Source organism: Lactuca virosa, chromosome 4 (assembly GCF_052849685.1).
Source record: "Lactuca virosa cultivar CGN04683 chromosome 4, Lactuca_virosa_CGN04683_v6, whole genome shotgun sequence".
Taxonomy (NCBI): Eukaryota; Viridiplantae; Streptophyta; class Magnoliopsida; order Asterales; family Asteraceae; genus Lactuca; species Lactuca virosa.
The window spans coordinates 198,942,444-198,964,290 of NC_136429.1; the positions used below are offsets into that span (position 1 = coordinate 198,942,444).

Sequence of the window (21,847 nt, forward strand, 5' to 3'; positions counted from 1 at the left end):
CGACAATGGCCCATTTTCATTAAAAATGACATTTTAGACCCATTATGGCCGAAAGTTACAACAAAGGCCCATTTTTGTTAAAAATGACATTTTAAGCCCATTAAGGCCGGAAATTACATTTTAGGCCCATGAAACCGTGAATGTCCAAATAAAGCCCATTTTTATGAAAAATGACATTTTTGGCCCACTAAAACCGTGAGTTGTCACATAAAGCCCATTTTTATGAAAAATGACATTTTTAACCCATAAAACCGTGGATGTCATTAAAGGCCCATTTTGTTTATCTTTCTTGTCAAGTATGGCCCTTTTGTATACTTTCTTTAGTTTTCTAGTAACTTTTAACATGTTAATCTTTCCAAACATTATAAAAAGTCACATTGAGTAACTTTTTTACTACATCTTCAAAACTTGGAAGATATATCGAGTTTATGAGTGTTTTAACATAGTTTCATAACATATTTACACCACATATCATGAAAATACACACAAGCATGCATAAATACTAAGATTAAACACAAAACCAAGCTTGTATTCCCCCCTAAAGATGAAAAAACATGAAAACAAAGGGTATGAAGCTCACCTTGGTGTTAGTTCGGTTTTGAAGAGGAGAGTGAAAGAGATTTCGGCCTTAGCTAACCTCTTGAAGAGAGTTTTCGGTGTTGAGATGGTTCTAAGAGGTAAGAACACGAAATGAAGTTGTATGAGAACAAACCTTGGTGAAACTTGGAAATAAATAACTTGAATGCTATATAGACTTACCAAGTTTATGAGCTTGGAAGAGAACTTCTTGGATTCCCTAGCACATTCACAATTTTTAGAGGGAAGGAGTGAGTGTTCTTTGAGAGAATAAGATAGAAGTTTTAATTAGGAAATGAGAAATGAAGGGGGTAGAGAGGGTGGTGATCGGCTGAAGTTTTAAGGAGGAGAAGAGAGTGAGAGATTAGTGGCTATTACTTAGTGGATAATCACCAATCTTCCTAGATATATTGCATAGATATACAACATGCAAAAATGAGGTGTCAATAATTTAAATCCATTCAATTTCTCTTTTTTTTATAAAAGGCCGAGAATTAGGAGAGGGGAAAAGAAGAAAATAGATATTGGGCTTGAGCTTGGTATGTGACCGAGAACCCCTCGGCCCAAAGAGGTGTTCGGTGTTAAAGGCCCAAAATATATAGGTTTCGGCCCATTAGATGATCTATGAAGGGTATTGGCCCAATAAGGCCCATTAAGAGTGTCTTAGCCCAAAAATAATGCTAAATGGAGTATTGGACCCACCATACCCCAAGAGAGGTATTCACGGCCCAATAAGGGTCTTATGGCCCAAACATTATTGCTTAATGAATTTCGGCCCAATTAGGGCCCAAATAAGGATTCTTGGTCCAAAAGAACCAACTTACTGGCCCATTAGGCCCAACAAGTGAATCCTGGTGCAATAAGAGATTTGAACCGGGAAGTTAGGGTTACAAGACCAAAGTTGAGTGAATGTAGCGTATTGAATTAAGTTTAGAGCTTTCACGAGAAAGTTTTGACTCGAATTGTCATGTTTGAATGAACCACTTGCATTATATCCACATTAAGGTTACAGATATGCTAGGAGTTATTTACACATGAACATAATTTCCTAGCCCTAAAATGCTAGTTGTGACACTAGACAATCTTGCAATGAATCGTGTTCTTTCCAAAAGAGAAAACAATCGTTTTTGCACACATGTATCGACTCATACCCCAGACCAATAGACTTCAGTTTCTTTTTGGCTACATAATGTGAAAGGGGAACCTTGTTGTCTTTGGGAAATGCTAATTGCAACAAATCAAGGAGTTGATCAAATGAACTATCATTCCATTTGTTGTTCACCTTGATATGCATTAACTTTGCTAGAAACTCAAGGGAAGAAAAGGTGCAACCAAGATACAATTTAGTTTCCACTTCTTCTAACAACTGTGCAAAATCATCATCCACACTGCTACCCCTTGTATTTGAGGTTCCTTCTTCGAGGTTGGTATCATTTTCTCTCGATTGCCACATCACATCGTCGATTAAATCTGCAATTTCGTTACTTGGCAAGACGACTTGAGGAATATGATAGTTTCGTTTTTATTACTTCTTTTCAAAGTTTGTTTTTAGTTAAAACCATCTCATTTTAGTTAATCTTCATGCATATTTTCTCTTTTATTATTTTTCTCCTTTGCTGGGTGCTTTCCAGTCTTTTGAGCTTATTTGCAGGATTTTTCGAAGACTTTTTATCATTGGAGGCGTGGAAGGAATGCGGGACTGCTGGAGGCTTGCAATTTGTTTATGGACTTGAAGTGGTGCAAATGGGCTTGGTGTCAACATAATCAAGAAAGCGCATCAGACTTAAATTTCGGGCGGGACGACGAGAATTCGAGCTATAGAAGGCTAAAGGAGCATTGGAGCATCTTGGAAAGGCTTTCGATTTCCACACTTGGGCTATCAAGAATTTACACAAATGGGCTGGAGCATAAATTAGAAGATTAGGCTGGATGGTTCTTAAAAATGGGCCAAAGGATGATTGCAGCATGACCCACGCGGTCCACGTGAAGACTGGAGAATTGAATCCGGGTTTTGACTTGTTGACTCTATTTGTAGAAGGTTGGTGGATGGCTTTTGGCACCTTTTTGAATCCGTAAATGAGCCCCTTTTTGCTGGAGATTGGAGGCATTATTCTCATCCAACACTTGGAGAAAACCACTCTTTTGCTCTCAAGAACATTGGAGAAGAAGTTGAAGAATTGAAGATTGGTGTTATTTTCTTTCCATCTTGCACTTAGAACAATGTTTGGTACCACTAAACGTTCTTGTATTTCCTTTATTTTGGCCATGCTTGGCTAGATTTTCACTTGGTTGATTAGGGTTTAATCCCATGGATGATAGGTTGTTTTGAAGACTATTATTACCTTGTGTTTGAAGTTTATGGAAATGTTCTCTAGTTAAACTTCTTGTTATGTTTGTTTATCTTCGATCATGAGTGAACATATATTTTTGTTGATCAATTTCTTGGTTAAGTAATGGACTTTGAGGTTGGTAAGCAACAAATGGTTTATATGTTTGTTTTCATTTCATTTAAACCATGGGAATGTTTCCTCCATAATGATAATGTAAGCATTTGATTATCTTATGGATTTGGTGACTCTTAGAACTCAAAGCTAATTGATTTTCACAAGATTATATGCTTCATTGATTTTGTGACTTTAATTAAGGGAATGTGTTAGAGCTTCTCTAATCATTTTAATATCTAAGAAGAGTTGAGGTAATTTGTGCTTATGAATTGCTATAGCCAAGTTAAACAAATTCACAAGTGTTACTCCATTTAGTCTACTGATAAGTCAACCATGTCATCCATGTGGAGTATCCCAAAATCAACCAATTTCACTTCATTGAATTTAATCAAATCTTTGACTTGTTTACTTGTCATATTTACATTCTAGCTAGTTTTAATTTTGTCAAACAATCAAAAAGAATTAAACCCCCTGTTTTACTTTTACTTTTGTTTTACAAGTACTTGAACGAGTGATTTACATAGAGATTTAAATTGAGCCAATCTCCGTGGATACGATCCCTTTACCACTGTACACTATTTTAGTGTGTAATATTTAGGGTATTTACATTGTTGGCCTCGACAACCACCAAATTTTGGCGCCGTTGCCGGGGACTGGTTTATTTTTAATCAATTTGTTTCTCTATGCCCACATCTCAGCGTACAGGTGACTTGATTTACAACCCAGAAATTGAAAAAGAAGCAAGGCGTTTGGCGAAGGAAAAGCGAATTGAACGTGGTCAAACTTCTAATCCTCACGGGGATCCGGAGGTTGAACCCATCAAGTGATACGGAACCCGATTCTAGTCCCGACCCTCGCCAAGAAATTCCCGAAACACCACCTCTACAACAAAATCCACCCATTATCGAACCAATTGCAATGACGGACGGAGGAGAAGTTCCTGAAAGAACTTTGAGGCAAATGATGGAAACCGATGTTACACAAACTCCAACCGGTATCAATTACCCGGTTTTGGAAGGAGGTTCGGAATTGAAGTCAAGTTTAGTCCATCACCTCCCAACTTTTCATGGATTGGAGAATGAAGACCCACATAAGCACTTGAAGATGTTCCACATTATTTCCACTAGCATGAAGCCACAAGGGTCAACCGATAACCAAATCAAGCTAAGGGCATTCCCCTTTTCATTGGCCGATAGAGCAAAGGATTGGTTATTTTATCTTCCACCGGGGTCAATCAACTCATGGACCGATAAGGAAAGAGCGTTTATTGACAAGTTTTATCCCGCTTCAAGGGTCTCAAGTCTTAGAAATGAGATTTGTGGAATCCGCCAAGGTCAAAATGAGACTTTCCATGATTATTGGGAGAGGTTTCAACAACTTGTGCTATAGTTGCCCACAACACCAAATCCCGAAGTAACTCCTTATTCAATACTTCTATGAGGGATTGCTACCAATGGAGAGAAGACTAGTTGATTCCTCAAGTGGTGGAGATGTCTTTAGCAAAACTCCACAACAAACTAGACAACTCTTCATCACCATAGCCGCAAATTCACAACATTTTGGCCCTCGCCAAGATATAAAGAGAGAGACTCAACAAAAAGTCAATGAAGTGGGAACATCAAACCTCGAGTCTCAAATCAAAGACTTAACCTCCGTTGTTCAAAAGCTAGCCATGGGGCAAACTCCACAAGTGATGGTTTGTGGAATATGTGCAACCATGGGACATCCTACGGATATGTGTCCCATTCTTCAAGAAGATGCGGAACATGTAAATGCCACGGGAGAGTTTCAAAACTACCACAACAAGCCATCCGGTTATCAAAATGCATATAATTCGAGTTGGAATCCAAATCCCAACATGAGCTACAACCCAAGACCATTGCCTCAAAATGCATTGGTTAGACCATCCTATTCACCACCACAACCTCATTACCAACATCCGCAACCACATTATCAACCCAAACCGCACCCTCCACATCATCATCAACAACCCCCTCAATCCCAACCAAGTAGCTCTGGAATGTCTCTCGAAGACATTGCCAAATCCCTAGCCACTAGTACCCAACAATTCCAAAAAGAGACAGGGACTAGTATCTCCAACCTTGAAGCACAAATGGGAGATATAGTTACATCCATAAGCAAGTTGGAGTCCCGTGGTAAACTCCCTTCTCAAACCGAAAAGAACCCAAATGTCAATGTGGTGACCTTGAGAAGTGGCAAACAAAACGAAGAGAGTAGTTCAAAGAAGAAGCCAAGGGATGAAGAGGAAGAAATAGAAGTTATTCCCATTGAAGAATATATAATCAAGGACGATGCACAAGTCGGAGTCCCAAGGAAGACTACCCCTCTAGTAACTCCAATAGCCACTCAACCACCGTTCCCCTCTCGACTTGCAACTTCAAAGAAGAAAATGGAGGAGAAAGAGATTTTGGACACCTTTCGAAAGGTGGAAGTAAATATCCCTCTACTTGATGCAATCAAGCAAATCCCTAGGTATGCAAAGTTTTTGAAAGAACTTTGTACCAACAAGAGGAAGTTGAAGGGAAATGAGAAAATTTCTATGCATGAAAACGCATCCGCGGTTTTACAAAGGAAGCTTCCACCTAAGTGTAAAGATCCAGGAATGTTTACGGTTTCTTGCAAGATAGGAGATGTCACTTTTAATAGTGTCATGCTTGACCTTGGTGCTTCTATTAATGTCATGCCTTATTCGGTGTATGAATCATTGAATGTTGGTCCTTTAAGTGAAACCGGTGTCATAATCTCTCTTGCGGATAAGTCAAGTGTCTTTCCTAGAGGTGTTCTGGAAGATGTCCTAGTACAAGTAAACCAATTAGTCTTCCCGGCGGATTTCTACGTGATTGATCTAGATGAACAAGTGCCCTCAAAGTCGGGTATAATTCTACTTGGGAGACCATTTTTGAAGACGGCTAGAACGAAGATTGATGTGTATGCGGGAAGGTTAACGATGGAGCTTGATGGGGAGAGAATAAGTTTTAAAATCTACGATGCTATGAGATATCCTAGTGATGTTTCATCTTTGTGTTTTGTTGATGTTATTAAACCATTAACCCAAGAGTTGTTCAAGTTGTCTAATGGTGACATGTTGGAGATGGTTTTGAGCAAAGGGTTTGATTGTGGAAAATTAGCCAAGAAGTTGAAGCTCTACTCACTAGACCCCGAAGTTGAAAGATTGGTTAACAATTTGGAGATCAAGAAAACCACTCAATTTAGTGTGAAGAAAATTAAATTACCTCAAGCTCACACAAGATTGCCGCCCTCCCTTGTTCAACCACCGGAGTTGGAATTAAAAGTCCTTCCTCAACACTTGAAGTATGCGTACTTGGGAAACAAAGAGACTCTTCCGGTCATCATTTCAACTCACTTAACAGAGTGTGAAGAAGAGCAACTCCTCAAAGTATTGAAGGAACATAAAGAAGCAATGGGTTGGACGATTGCAGATATCAAAGGGTTGAGCCCCTCCACTTGTATGCACAAGATTTTGATGGAGAATGAATGCAAGCCGAGTCGGGACGCGCAAAGCAGGCTGAACCTGCCAATGATGGAAGTGGTCAAGAAAGAGATTTTGAAGCTCTTAGATGCGGGAATGATCTATCCAATCTCGGATAGCAAATGGGTGAGCCCGGTCCAAGTCGTGTCGAAGAAGACGGGGATCACGGTGGTCGAGAACAACAAAGGTATGATGGTCCCCACCCGTGTGCAAAACGGGTGGAGAGTATGTATTGACTACCGCAAACTCAATGTAAGCACAAGAAAAGATCACTTCCCATTACCTTTAATTGACTAAATATTAGAAAGGTTGGCCGGGAAATCCCATTATTGTTGTCTAGACGGGTACTCCGGTTTTCACCAAATCCCGGTGGCACCGGAAGACCAAGAAAAGACAACCTTTACATGTCCATTTGGCACTTTTGCATACCGGAGAATGCCATTCAGATTATGTAACGCCCCGGCCACTTTCGTACGTTGCATGGTTAGTATCTTTTCGGAATATGTTGAAAATATAATTGAAGTTTTCATGGAAGATTTTACGGTATATGGAAACTCCTTTCAAGAGTGTTTGACCAATCTCACCAAAATTTTGAAAAGATGTATTGAAACGAATTTGGTTTTAAACTTTGAAAAATGTCATTTATGATGAGTCAAGGTCTTATTTTGGGTCACATTATGTCAAAGAAAGGAATTGAGGTAGATAAGGCCAAGATTGATGTTATTCAAAGCTTACCTTACACGACTTGTGTTCGGGAAGTTCGTTCTTTTTTGGGCCATGCAGGTTTCTACCGGAGATTCATCAAGGACTTTTCAAAGATAACAAGACCAATGTGCCAACTCTTGCAAAAGGATGTTGATTTCGAGTTCAATGAGGCGTGCAAAGAAGCTTTCGACAAGCTCAAAGAGTTGCTTACATCCGCTCCCATCATGCAAGCACCAAATTGGGATCTCCCCTTTGAGATCATGTGTGATGCAAGCAACTATGCAATAGGCGCCGTTTTGGGTCAAAAGAATAGAAGAGCCCCCCATGTGATCTACTATGCATCCAGGACACTAGACAATGCTCAAAGCAACTACTCTACCACAGAGAAGGAGCTATTGGCCATAGTGTTCGCTTTGGAGAAGTTTAGGCAATATCTACTTGGCACCAAAGTTATTTTGTATTCGGATCACGCTACTCTCAAGTAATTAATGACAAAGAAAGATGCAAAGCCAAGACTCATCCGGTGGATTTTACTATTACAAAAATTTGATTTGGAAATCCAGGACAAGAGTGGATGCGAGAATCTTGTTGCCGATCACCTAAGCCGAATCACTTCGAATGAGACTCCTCTCCCGTTGTGGGACGAGTTTCCGGATGAGCATCTCTTTTCCCTTACTCAATCTACTCCTTGGTATGCCGATATCGTTAACTTTTTGGTCACGAAAAGGTATCCCGACACATTCACACGTGCTCAAAAAGATGAATTGAAAAGTGATGCAAAATACTATGTGTGGGATGAACCTTATTTGTGGAAACATTGTCCCGATCAAATTATTAGGCGATGTGTGCCCCAACAAGAGCATCAATCCATATTGCAATTTTGTCATGAATTTGCTTGTGGGGGACACTTCGGACCTAGCCGGACCTTGAGAAAGGTCCTTGAGTGTGGACTATTTTGGCCAACCATGTCACGCGACTGTTACTTGTTTTGCAAAAGTTGTGAACGGTGCCAAAGGACGGGGAACATTTCGCAAAAGAACCAAATGCCACAAATCCAATCCTTGTTTGTGAAATTTTTGATGTATGGGGAATTGATTTCATGGGTCCATTTCCCGTCTCATTTGGCAACGTTTATATCTTGCTCGCGGTTGACTATGTTTCTAAGTGGGTTGAGGCCAAAGCCACACGATCGGATGAGGCCAAAACAGTTATTGACTTTTTAAAATCTAATGTCTTTGTGAGATTTGGTGTGCCTAGGGCTTTGATTAGTGATCAAGGGACGCATTTCTGCAACAAGATGATGGAGGCCTTGCTAAAAAAGTACAACGTGACCCATCGTGTCTCTACCGCCTACCACCCTCAAACGAATGGTCAAGAAGAGGTTTCGAATCGTGAGGTGAAGAGTATTCTTGAGAAAACGGTGAATCCTTCGAGTAAAGATTGGAGTTCGAGGCTTGATGATGCCTTGTGGGCCTATCGGACTGCGTATAAGACCCCGATAGGAATGTCTCCATTTAGGTTGGTTTTTGGAAAACCATGTCATCTTCCCGTGGAATTGGAACACCGTGCATTTTGGGCGGTCAAGCAATGCAACTTCAACATCGATGAGGCGGGAAGGCATAGGAAGCTTCAACTTCAAGAGTTGGAGGAGTTAAGAAATGACTCCTATGAGAACTCAAGAATTTACAAGGAGAAAACGAAGCTGTTCCATGACAAGTCCATTACACGCAAGGATTTTGAGACGGGACATAGGGTTTTGCTTTACCACTCGAGATTGAAATTATTTCCCGGAAAGTTGAGGTCAAGGTGGATTGGGCCTTTGTTGTAATAAAAACCTTCGAGCACGGAGCGGTTGAAATACAAAGTGAAGAAACGGGGCAAATTTTCAAAGTCAACGGGCATCGTTTGAAGCCATTCTATGAAGTTTTTAATGCGAATGCCCTTGAAATCATCCATTTGGATGTCCCAAGGTGTTGAACCAAGCTAAAAGGACGTCTCGCCAAAGACGTTAAAGAAGGGAATTTTTGGAAAACTTAATGTTTTCACGTTTTCTAGTTCCGAATAAAAGTCGTAGATAGATCCTTTTTGCACTTCACACTTCTTCTTCTTCTTTCTTGCATTAAGAGAGTGTTGGATTTTAAGACCCGGTGTTCGTTTTGGTCAAAGGGCGAAAATTGAGAAAATTGATGCAGCATTTACGCGGACCGTGTGTACTCGAGGGTGTGTCCGCGTTAATAAACAAATGGTCCGCGTGTGGTTCCCAGAAATGTCCGCGTCCAACATCAGAAGGTAGAAGGATTTCATGTTATTTCACGAGGACCGTGTGTGCTCATGGGTCTGTCCGCGTGTTTATACAAACGGACCGCGTGTGGTCGGAAAGATGACCGCGTGAACAGTCGAACAAATGGACCGTTTTCAGCATCCACACGCGGACCGCGTGTCCTCGCAAGTCCGTCCGCGTGGATTATTAAAACGGATTGCGTACCATCTCCGAATTTGACCGCGTGTACGAATGCAAAGCAGAATAGTTCCAGGGTTATTCACGTAGATGTTGACCTTCGTTGACCGCGTCTTAACCAGATTTGACCGCAACTTAAACCTAGAACTCTCCAGCCGGCCCTTCTTCCTTCCCACTTCTTCTTCTTCCTTTCCCCTAACCTCCATTAAAGTTCCTCCACCTTCAAACTAAAACTCAGTTTCCCGTCCAACCACCGGTCGGAATTTCGTGAAACCACCGCCATTCTCTTCTATTTTTCGAGCCCTACAAACCCCACCAAAAATCCGGTCCGATCTGTTGCTGCAATTCCGGGCGCCACCACCACTCAACCGCCACTTTCCGACCATTTTTCGGCCAACTCCGGCCACCTCTCGCGATTCCGACACCACCATTGTGCTCCTCTTGGACAAGGCTACAAACCCCACCAAAAATATCTCTCAAAGCTCGTCGGAAAAATTTCGCAGGAATTTCAAGCCATTTCCGGATTCCTCGGGTTTTCGCGGTAAATTGCTTCTCACGGGATATTGAACAAAACTTTAAGCTTGGGGTGGAGAATTGCAAGATTTTCAAATCCCAAATTTTGGCGCGCAAAATTTTCAAATTTCAAAAAACGGGTACATTCTTTCCTTGACTTATATGCATGTTTTAGAACAACAATTTGTATGGTATTGCATCTATTGAGTCTAGGAAACGTTTCTTGCATTGATTTTTGAATTGTTTTAGAAGTCTATAGGGAGTCGGTTGGGAAATTGAATTGAAAACATCATTTGTTGGGATTGGATTCGTGTAGTTGTTGTTATTCTTCCAGGTAGACCATGTCCACGTCTAGAAAACGTCCGGCTGCGGCCCGAGGCAAAGCCCCAGCTAGAAATCAAAATGATGCACCCGACATTCGAAGATTTCGGGATGCCAAGGCGGCCGAAAACTACATGAAAAGCCTGCCTAGAAAGGTTGCATCCACCAAATTTGTGTGCAAACCCACGCTCATCTCATTAGGGGTTCTTGAGGGGGTCACCCAATTGTTCCGTAACATCGGGTGGGAAAACCTTCTCAATCTCATGGCGCACACTTACGAGCTCCCTACTAGAGAGTTTCTTGCCGATTTCGGGTTCGATAGCGAAAAGAAAAAAGCCGCATTCAAACTTCTTGGGGACCGAAGGTATATTGATTTTGCAACAATAAACGACATCTTGGGCTTACCTTCTTCGAACACATCCACGGTTTTCGACATCCTACCTGCCGAGTTCAACCATGAGACCTTTTGGATGGAAATCACCGGGGGTATCTTTTCATGTGCCGGTCGAGATAAAACAACCTCCATCATTCACCCGTGCCTCCATATTGCCCATCGCATCTTGGTGTGCACTGTCTTTGCCCGAAAAGAAGCCGGTCAGGTCAAAAAAAATGATCTTTTCTTCCTTTGGTGCATGACACGACGCGAAAACCCACCAATCCCGGACTTTGCTTCGTTCTTTTTCCATAAATGCGCACTCATGAGAACCAAAGCGTCCGGTGATATTTGCATTGGTGGATTTGTCACCCTTTTAGCCCGCGGTCTTGACATCGAGCTCCCAGACGAATACCAACCTGTTGACAATAAAAATCTTTTGGATGAGCGTGTTCTCACAAACATGCATCACATCCGCCGAAGGAACAGGGGCAGTTTCACATGATATTGTCCTCAAGGGGTCAAATATCTCATTCTTCCCGACCCTCGAGTCACCAACTTTACCTTCCACGATCGCACTCAGTGGAGACTCGCGAGGACCATCATTCAGTCAGTCAGTGAGGATGTGCTCCAGGATCAAGATGATGACGAGATGCATGTGGATGACGAGCCCGACGATGAGCCCACCCATGGTCCACAACACGCCCAGCCCCAAGCACCTCTCAGATATTACCCGCTTCCCCCCAATTTTTCCGAACGGTTCGAGGCTCTTTGTGTCTCCAACCAAATCATGTCCCAACAGATGCACGATATGTGGGGGTGTCACCAATCACAAAACCATTTTGAGAACGTCCCACATCCTCCTCCCTATCCATACCCTCCACCCACCCACCCTTATCCCCCTCCACCTTACCCCTACCCTTACCCCCAATACCCAAACCCTCCTCCAGATCCCCCGGTTTAGGTACTTTCGCCTCGCCCCAAGCATTGAGGACAATGCTTATTTATAAGCTTGGGGTGGGGTATTCCCTTTTTCTTTTTGATTTCTCATGCATTTTAATTAGGTTGCATAGCATTTTAGCCTTAAATTGCATTCATTTTTTTTTTTTTTTATGAAACTCAAAAAAGATTTTATTTTCTTCTTTTTCCCTTTTTATTTTTGCATGTCATTTAGCTTAGGGCATAAGAATTTATGCATTTTTGTTATCTCTTTATTCTCATCTCCGAACATCTTTACTTGAAAGACACGACACACCTTAAATACAATTCTTTTGGAAACTCACATAACAAATAAGAATCGCTCTTAGAGACTTTCAGTTGTTGCTTCTTCTCTTATATATACGTGGGGAGAGAGTGCAAGTAGTTGTGCATATGAATCAACTCATGTCAAGTGTGGCATAAGTAGGGGGACAACTTAGCCCCGTGCCAACTAGTCCCTCACCTGAGTTTTCCTCACAAGCCACAATCAAACCCCAAAGAAAGGAATAAAAGATAGATTTTGCTATTTTGAGATCTTTAGTGTCTAACAGCTACAATTCACATCATATCTCATTACTTTATGATTTAGACACATTTTCCCACTTGATCTCGAATTAGCCTTAGTGTAGTTGTGCTCGTTTGGCCTCTTGTTTGGGTTAGACTTAGACTCTGCTTATAGTTGTATATAGTTTTGTATTTTTATTTTCAGGCTATACTTGTAAAACTCCTGTGGTAAACCAAAAAAGTGAGCCAAAAAAAAGAGACAACTACCCCTTTTCTAGTTTTGTTTTGTGAGTCGAAAGTAAATTGTTTTTAAAAAAAATCAATTTACCCAAGAATTTCAATAAAGTCTAGTGTGTAGTTTGTGTGCGTGAAATATCGTATATATCCAAGTTGTTTGGAGAAGTCAAATTTTGGATCTTTCATGAAATTTGAACCTTATGTTTGTTGGTTCTAGTCTTTAGAAGATAATATATTCAAAAAATAAAAAAAATATATATAAAAAAAGTTTTAAAAAGTCGGATATTATAGCAATCATAAAATGCGAATGTAATTATATATTGTTTTAGTGCTTTCCTCTTTGTGTCTTAAGTTATTCTATTTGTAACATGTCTTTAAGGTTTTGTTGTCAAAAAAAAAAAGAAAAAAAAACAAAAACAAAAAAAACAGAAAAAGGGGTCGGGCCACGGAGTTGTATCCATTTGTTTGCTTTTGTAAATGTTTAGTTTTTCGGATTCTAGCTCATGTAATTAGTTTCTAGTTTGCTGTTCTTCTAGTTAGATATCATTTTTGTTGGCAACTACGATGATGCCTTTTCTCATCACATGCTCGATTCTTCACTTTATATAATCTTGTTTTGGTGGAAGCACTTATTCTTCTAGATGATGATGGTTTGCCAATCTTTGTACATAGCTCGTTCCTTGCCATTTTCGGCCCGAGTTATCTTTTTGCTAGGTTTTATTTCTTGGCGTGGGGTTGAAGTTGTGAGGAGTGAGGAACATTCTAACCAAGGGACACTTTCTTATGGCTAGTGGGCTAGATCGGACCACGAAACAATGTCACATAAACCATACTAGTGAAGTATGCATGCTCGTTTTGCATCTTGATCAACATATATCCCTTGCTAGAAAGGTAACAAAGTCTCGTCCCTCAAAGTGATTCTTATCCCTAAAAATGGATTATATGTCTTTATTTTAAGGGCGTGTCGTGAATTTCCACCTAAGATGTTCATTCTCCTTTTTTTTTTGGATAGTTCATCCTAAGTTCATTTTAGTCTTGTCTTACTTGAGGACAAGTAAGGTTTAAGCTTGGGGTGATTTGATAGTTTCGTTTTTATTACTTCTTTTCATAGTTTGTTTTTAGTTAAAACCATCTCATTTTAGTTAATCTTCATGCATATTTTCTCTTTTATTATTTTTCTCCTTTGCCGGATGCTTTTCAGTCTTTTGAGCTTATTTGCAGGATTTTTCGAAGACTTTTTATTATTGGAGGCGTGGAAGGAATGCGGGACTGCCGGAGGCTTGCAATTTGTTTATGGACTTGAAGTGGTGCAAATGGGCTTGGTGTCAACATAATCAAGAAAGCGCGCAGACTTAAATTTCGGACGGGACGACGAGAATTCGAGCTATAGAAGGCTAAAGGAGCATTGGAGCATCTTGGAAAGGCGTTCGATTTCCACACTTGGGCTATCAAGAATTTGCACAAATGGGCTGGAACATAAATTAGAAGATTGGGCTGGATGGTTCTTACAAATGGGCCAAAGGATGATTGCAGCATGACCCACGCGGTCCGCGTGGATCGACACACGGTCCGCGTGAAGACTGGAGAATTGAATCCGGGTTTTGACTTGTTGACTCTATTTGTGGAAGGTTGGTGGATGGCTTTTGGCACCTTTTTGAATCCGGAAATGAGCCCCTTTTTGCTGGAGATTGGAGGCATTATTCTCATCCAACACTTGGAGAAAACCACTCTTTTGCTCACAAGAACATTGGAGAAGAAGTTGAAGAATTGAAGATTGGTGTTATTTTCTTTCCATCTTGCACTTAGAACAATGTTTGGTACCACTTTTGCTCTATTTGTGGAAGGTTGGTGGATGGCTTTTGGCACCTTTTTGAATCCGGAAATGAGCCCCTTTTTGCTGGAGATTGGAGGCATTATTCTTTCCATATTTTGCTCACAAGAACAATGTTCACTTCATTGAATTTAATCAAATCTTTTACTTGTTTACTTGTCATATTTACATTCTAGCTAGTTTTAATTTTGTCAAACAATCAAAAAGAATTAACCCCCCCTGTTTTACTTTTACTTTTGTTTTACAAGTACTTGAACGAGTGATTTACATAGAGATTTAAATTGAGTCAATCTTCGTGGATACGGTCCCTTTACCACTGTACACTATTTTAGTGTGTAATATTTAGGGTATTTATTTTGTTGGCCTCGACAACCACCAGAATAAAAGATTTACCATGATAGATCCAAGTTTTGTACGACTTACTAAAACCATTTATAAATATATGGTGTTCCACTACAGTCGGGTACTTGAAGTAACGGTTATCACATTTTTGACACACATATCTGATATTACCATTGCTATCAAGGTGTGACTTGGACTTCTCGATAAAAGCTTTGAGTCCTGCTTGGAACTCTTGATAGTTTCGATGTACATTAGTAGTCCAACTTTTATCAATAGACATGATGTTGCTGAAACATAATTTTGGGTTTAGAGTTTAGTATACAGAATTAACATTGTTTTTTTTACAATACACATTGTTTTTTCTTTTTTTTTTTCTTTTTTTCCTTTTTTTTTTATTTTTTATAATTATAGTATTGTACTTTAAACAATTATATGTGACTCACAAAAGTAGATATTACAGTTTAAAAAAATTAAAAAATTAAAAAATTAAAATTAAATTTTTTTTATTTATGTGTTTTTTTAATTAATTTTAATTACATTTACTTGTAATTTATATAGACAAAAGTTGTAAGTATTAAATAAAAGGGTTAAAGATCCAACTAATCAATTTTTTCCACACGTTTCTTTTATTTATAGTAGATGTACAAATATATAGACATGATTATTGAAAAAAAATTGTTTCTTTCTTTTAATATGTTTAGCGATTAGTTTTTATTGAATAAAAATTTAAACAAAGCAAAATTAATAATTTCGTATATCCATAAAAACATTTCTTACTATTTTACCTTTTTATATATTTTTTATTTATAACATTTTTTTTGTTTTTTAATTATAGCATTGTACTTTAAACAATTATATTATTTTGCTGTGTTGTTCTTTTTTACCGTCGAGATTAAAAAGTATATATATATATATATATATATATATATATATATATATATATATATATATATATATATATGTTATTTATAGCATTGTATAAATATGTTGCAAATAAAAAATTTAAAAACTAAAAAGACATGAAAATATAACAATTTCTAACTTTTGTTTTAGTTAAAATTTGTTTTAGTCAAACGGAGGAATCAAACTTGCCAAGTAAATTTAAAAATGTCATTGAGTTCTCTTTAAAAAAATAAAAAAATAAAAAAAATAAGTGTGATATTGACTTTCTAGGTTTGGAGCTAAAAAGTTAAGAAATTAGCTTTCTAGTATTCGTATATAAGTTTTGGAACTTATTGGTTAATATATAAGTTTTGGAACTTATTGGTTAATTTAGGGTTAGTTTGGGAAGAAACTAGAAACTTTCTAGTATTTGTATATAAGTTTTTAAACAATTTTATAACATTTTTTTTTTGTTTTTTTTCTCCAATTATAACAATAATTTTTTTTTCCAATCATAGCATCCTATTTATACCAAAACCACATACTTTCACATAATACATAAGAGCATCAAATACACATACTTTCACATGCATATACGACATATACACCAAATACAAATACATTCACATACACACATAATAACATCCTACTTAGACCAAATACACATACTTTCACATATATACATAATAACATCCTATTTATACCAAATACACAAATTTCACATTCATATACCACATATACAACAAACATACATACATTCACATACACACATAATAACATCCTATTCATACCAAATACACATAATTTCACATATATAGATAATAACATCATACTTCTACCATATACTCATATACCACATATACATCAAACACGCATACATTGACATATATACCACCAAATTTACATAGATTCACATACAAATATCAAATATACATACGTATGACAATTTTCAAATAATTTATACAACTACACATATTTTGCAATTAAACTAAAACTTCACAATAAATAAAAGTAAATAGAACCTGTGGTGATGGAAATTACTCAATGTCGCCGGAAAAATTAGTACTCACCGGAAAATACTCTCACCTGCCCCTTACAGTAAACCCAAAGACAAAACGACCAAAAACACTGAAATTGCCAAATAATTTGCAATTAATCATCAAATGGAGCTAGAAATCGATGTTAAAAGAGAACTACAAAGAGATATAAGAACTTGAAGTTACCTTTTTACCCGAGAGGGAATTAGTAATTTGTTGTTCTCGTGATTTAAACCCGTTAAATTGAAGCCCTAAACACCTTTGATCCCTAATTTCACAATGTTGGGAGATTTCTTGTTGGAAGCGACGGTAACTCGCACAAAATAGGGGCAAAAACGAACCAGAATGCGAATGAATGGAGAACACAGAAGGAAAAGTGAAGGATGCATCGTTTTTTTTCTTTTTATCTGTGCAGGCCTTTAGCGGTGACACTAAAGGCTTTACCGACGACAAACGTTAACAGCGGCGACTATCTGGAGGGAAGGGTACCACGTCTTTTTTTATACCACAATTAGCGGCGACATTTTCGACCTTTAGCGACGACAAATTGTCGCCGATATAGGTTTTGTGCGGATAAGAGGCCCCAACCGTTGGATTAGATACTCAATCGAACGGCTAAGGTCTACCAGAAGGGGATAATGCAGATTCGGGGAAAAAGCCTTTAGCGGCGACCCAATTACCGACGACAAATGGTTGTGTCGCTGCTAAAAGCCTATGTCGCCGGTAATTGTGTCGCCGCTAAAGGCATGATTTCTTGCAGTGTATGAATTATTATATCAAATTTAACAACAATGTTATTGGTATAATTAAAAAAAAACATATATTTGTAAAGACTTCAACTATATAGGTGTTTTTGCGCAACACGCGGACATTCGCCTAGAATATGATACATAGGTGATCATATTATATTTAATTTTATTCATGTGTAACTCACGAGTAGAAGTCATTCAAACGATTGAGATTATGCAGTTATAATAAATGTATATATTTTCATATAATTCAAAATAATCAATATATTATATCAATTTAGTATATAAATTATTATATCAAATTTAATAACAACGTTATTGTTATATTTAAAAAAACATATATTTGTAAAGACTTCAACTATATAGGTGTTTCTGCGCAACGCGCGACATTCGCCTAGTTTAGTATAAAAGAGACATTAACTTTGGAGTTGTAAAGAAATTATAGACTATTAGTTTTTTATTTTTATTTTTATAAAAATAATTTTTTTTAAGATCAATATATTATTATTTTTATTTAACGTTTGTTAACTTTTTCATGTAGTTTATATTAAAATGAAAATATAGTAATTGTAGGTTAATTTTATTTATATAATTTGTGTGAAAGTTAAGGATTTGGCCCCCCTAGCGTTATTGTTTGTGTTTCGTCCCTGCTTCTAGGCGTCTAGCGTTTGATAAAACGTTCAGATTTTAACAAAAAATTTTGTTTGACACTATAAGTTTTTAGCGTTTAGTTTAAATCCAAATCTAAAATCTATCTCGTATAACGTTTATCAAAACGCTACAACCACCCACTACCAGCTAATTTTACCGAATACGCTCCAAACCATTTGATCTTATCCATCTAAGTCAATTTGGAGTGCCACTACTTATACCGGGAATTATATACATCTACTCGATTCATTCCACTCTTGTCAATCTATTCTCATAATGATAATTTGATCCATCCAAGTCCATTTGGAGTGCCACTACGTATACGGGGAATCAGGGCCGGTCCATTGGTTTTTAATGCCTGGGGCGAGATAGAAACTTTATGCCCTTATTTGTACTTTGTACCGTAAGATAAACACATGTCATATATAATTTTTATAAGAACATAAATGCACTAAATTTTGTAGTCAAACAAAATAAATATTAATACAAACCAAAACATACAAAAATCACTTAAAACTATTGCATTATGTTTTGAAGCATGTAATCAAGACTCTGTAAAAACAATACTTGAGATTGTTAACCCATCCGATCTTTCTTTAGTAACGGTAGTTCAAGATACAATTTCAATAGTTTCAACTTTGATTATTTTTCCGCAGAAGCAATTATAACTGGTACAACCTGACCGACAAACCAAACTTTATGTTTAGCTTTTGACTTTCAAGATGCAAGTAACCAGAATCTCGAAAATGAATCAGAAATCATAACCTTTTTTAATTAACACCAATGCAAAAATATTTATACCTCCCGAACAAACGTAAAAGTCATTTGTAATGCCCAAAGCATCCAAAAAATTAATTCGAGTAAAGAATTGAACCTCCTGAATTAAACACATATAAAAGGAAGTTCAAAGACATTGCTAAAAAACTCTAGAAAATCAAAAACAAAAAAATATATATATATACATCAGAATATCAGATTAATCAGGTCGTATACCTCATGCAGTACAAACTCAGAGTAAGATTAATAAGAAATTAAAAAAAATGAAAAAAAAACGAAATTAACAATAAAATATGCACAACTCTAACAAATTAGAAATTAAGATCTCAGATAAGTTAATCAAATCGAAGTCTTCACTCACCAGATTTCGCCATCCCGATATCCAAAAATTGGGTTTCTTCTATCGGGTATATATAGAGTGAAATCGGGAAAAATGATAAGATGGTATAACAAAATCGATTAAAAGAGGGAATACATAAATCGATCGAAAGATGGTGTATTCAGAAATTGAGAGAGAGTAATCAATTGAAAGATGATATATCTAGAAATCGTTTGTTTTGAGAAGGATATCAGCAGTCGACTCCTCGTCTTCTACATCTTGATTCGTGAGTCTTGATTCTCGAATCTTGACGTTTCGTTCTTCCAAAGTTTTTCAATTCTGGCGCCCTCCTGCATCGATAGAATTTACTGCCCGCTTTTCTCTGTGGTGCTAGAACCACAAATCCAATACACAAACGTGTTACCTAAATTTACTTTGGGCCATGATAATAACATATCCATAATAAGCTGGGCTGCTGGGTAATATTATGCCCCCTAAATTTTGCTGCCCTGGGCTTTTGCCCCACTCGCCCATGTATTGGGCCGGCACTGCGGGGAATTATATACATCTCCTCTATTCATTCCACTCTTGTCATTCTATTCTCATAATGATTAAAAGATGTATATTGAATATTTAAATTTGATGGCCCACAAAAGGGTTGTCGGGATAAGTGGCTAACCATGACGGACGCGTGAAAGAAATGTCAAAACTTAAATCTCCTTAAATATCGATGATGAATCTAGAACATATATATGCATATGACCCACTCTTGTTAATATTTGAATTGACCAAGCTTTCTCTGTCCATCAAGTGGAGCATCAATTTGATTACTTTTTCATCATGTTGATCCACAAATAAATTAAAGTTTTATCATCTTGATTAATGTTCAAAAATGAAATTGAACAAATTAATAGGTAGGTTGCAAAGTATAATGACCGACTACCTTGCTTAATAATGAAAGAACACAAACATTAATTACTGATTAAGGGCGTTGATGGTTCTTCCGTTGGAGTACCGCCAATAACAAGCTTATTTGGAATAACATGTAGCACACCTTCTATTAAATGCCTTCTTTTCTTCTAAATAGATACATAACCAATCTATTAAATTCTAATTTTAAGCTTCTCCAAAATATCAGCCAACATAGGCCTATAAATTAGGCAACGAGTCCACTTCTTGCACCAAACCAGGAAGACTTCACTTCATTCTTCTTTCTCTTCACCAAAAGTACTAATAAATTTAATCAAGATGATGATGATGATGATTATGATAGCAGGCTTCATCGACTCTGTGACGACACCAGTCAAGACTTGGTTAGACATGGTGCTCACCAGTCCGGACCACCACAAAACAACCAGCATGGTGCTGAAGGAGGTGGGTGCTGCTAGCTCTCGAGTTGATTGTATAGTGTGTTTGTCAGAGGTGGCTTTGGGAGAAAGGTTGGCAATGCTAGAAAGGTGTAGACATGGGTTTCATGTTGAGTGTGTGGAAGCATGGTTGAAAGACCATCCAAACTGCCCACTGTGTAGAACCCCTATTTCGGGTGCAAATGAAGATACCCACAAGCACAATGTTTACTTAAAGAAGTTGTATGAGATGATGAACTATTATGGCTTCCGTGCTCTTGAGACCATGGCCAGTTGGCTAACAAATTCATTTAGCAAGGGTCTCCACTCCAGTCTTTCCCAGAGCTGCAGTTACTTGTGATCACTCCTCCCAACATCAACCGACTATGCATATACTTTTAAACATACTTTTTTCCCCTGTTTTTGTTGCTATATAATTTATAGTAAACATTCTAGTATAAGACATTTATGCAAGTTATTTCATACGGACACTCTGTAAACGAAATTCTGGTTAAATATATTGTTTTATTTCTTATACAAATTGTTCCTTTTGTTATTAATGGTTTATTTATATCATTGACTCTCCATCTTGGTGCAAATTATTCAAGTGGTAGAGCAGTATTATCTCGATGATAGTAGTAGCAACTTATGTTCTTAATTATCCGTTTGTGCATAATTTACATAAAAATGATGTATGTAAACGAAAAATCAAATTTGTTTTTTTTGCGTTGTCAACATGCAAATAAGGAAAAGCCCCAGCCACTCAATCCGGTAACATACACATTCGGCCACACGGGTTTCATGAAAAAAACGATGTTTTCTATCTTCCACACAACGGTTATCTTGTGTCTTTTATATATAATAATATATAATAAAAGTGTTATATATATATATATATATATATATATATATATATATATATATATATATATATATATATATAGAGAGAGAGAGAGAGAGAGAATAAAAAACGTTACATATCCACATATGTCTTTATATATGAATAATCAATTCTTCTATACTTATTCATTTTATAATCTGGATTTGAGATAACAATCTCTTTTGATTGTCTTCACGTTCTCCTTACCACTTGAAAACTAAAATAAACACAATATTTCATTCTTTCGAGATCTTCTCCATCAGCAAAGGTTATAATTCATTGGTTTGTCGATAATAATTGTTTGGCAATTGTAACAGCCCAAAACTTCAGTTAAAATTTTCATTTAATAATTAGAAATTCCAACCATATTTGGTTTTCCAAAATTCCATCACTTAAACTCATGTCCAAAAGAT

General features: G+C 37.5%; 1 long non-coding RNA gene across 2 annotated transcripts; it reads right to left on the bottom strand.

The window, feature by feature from the left end:
• Positions 1-18,358: 18,358 nt before the first annotated feature.
• Positions 18,359-19,710, bottom strand: LOC145168685 (uncharacterized). Of its 2 annotated transcripts, none has more exons than XR_013742006.1 (3): positions 19,251-19,710; positions 18,878-18,989; positions 18,359-18,790 (listed from the first exon to the last, which is right to left on the bottom strand). It is a non-coding gene; the product is annotated as an uncharacterized LOC145168685 (long non-coding RNA). The 2 variants fall into 2 exon arrangements; XR_013742005.1 differs by having other exon boundaries at positions 18,914-18,989; positions 19,251-19,708.
• Positions 19,711-21,847: the final 2,137 nt, after the last annotated feature.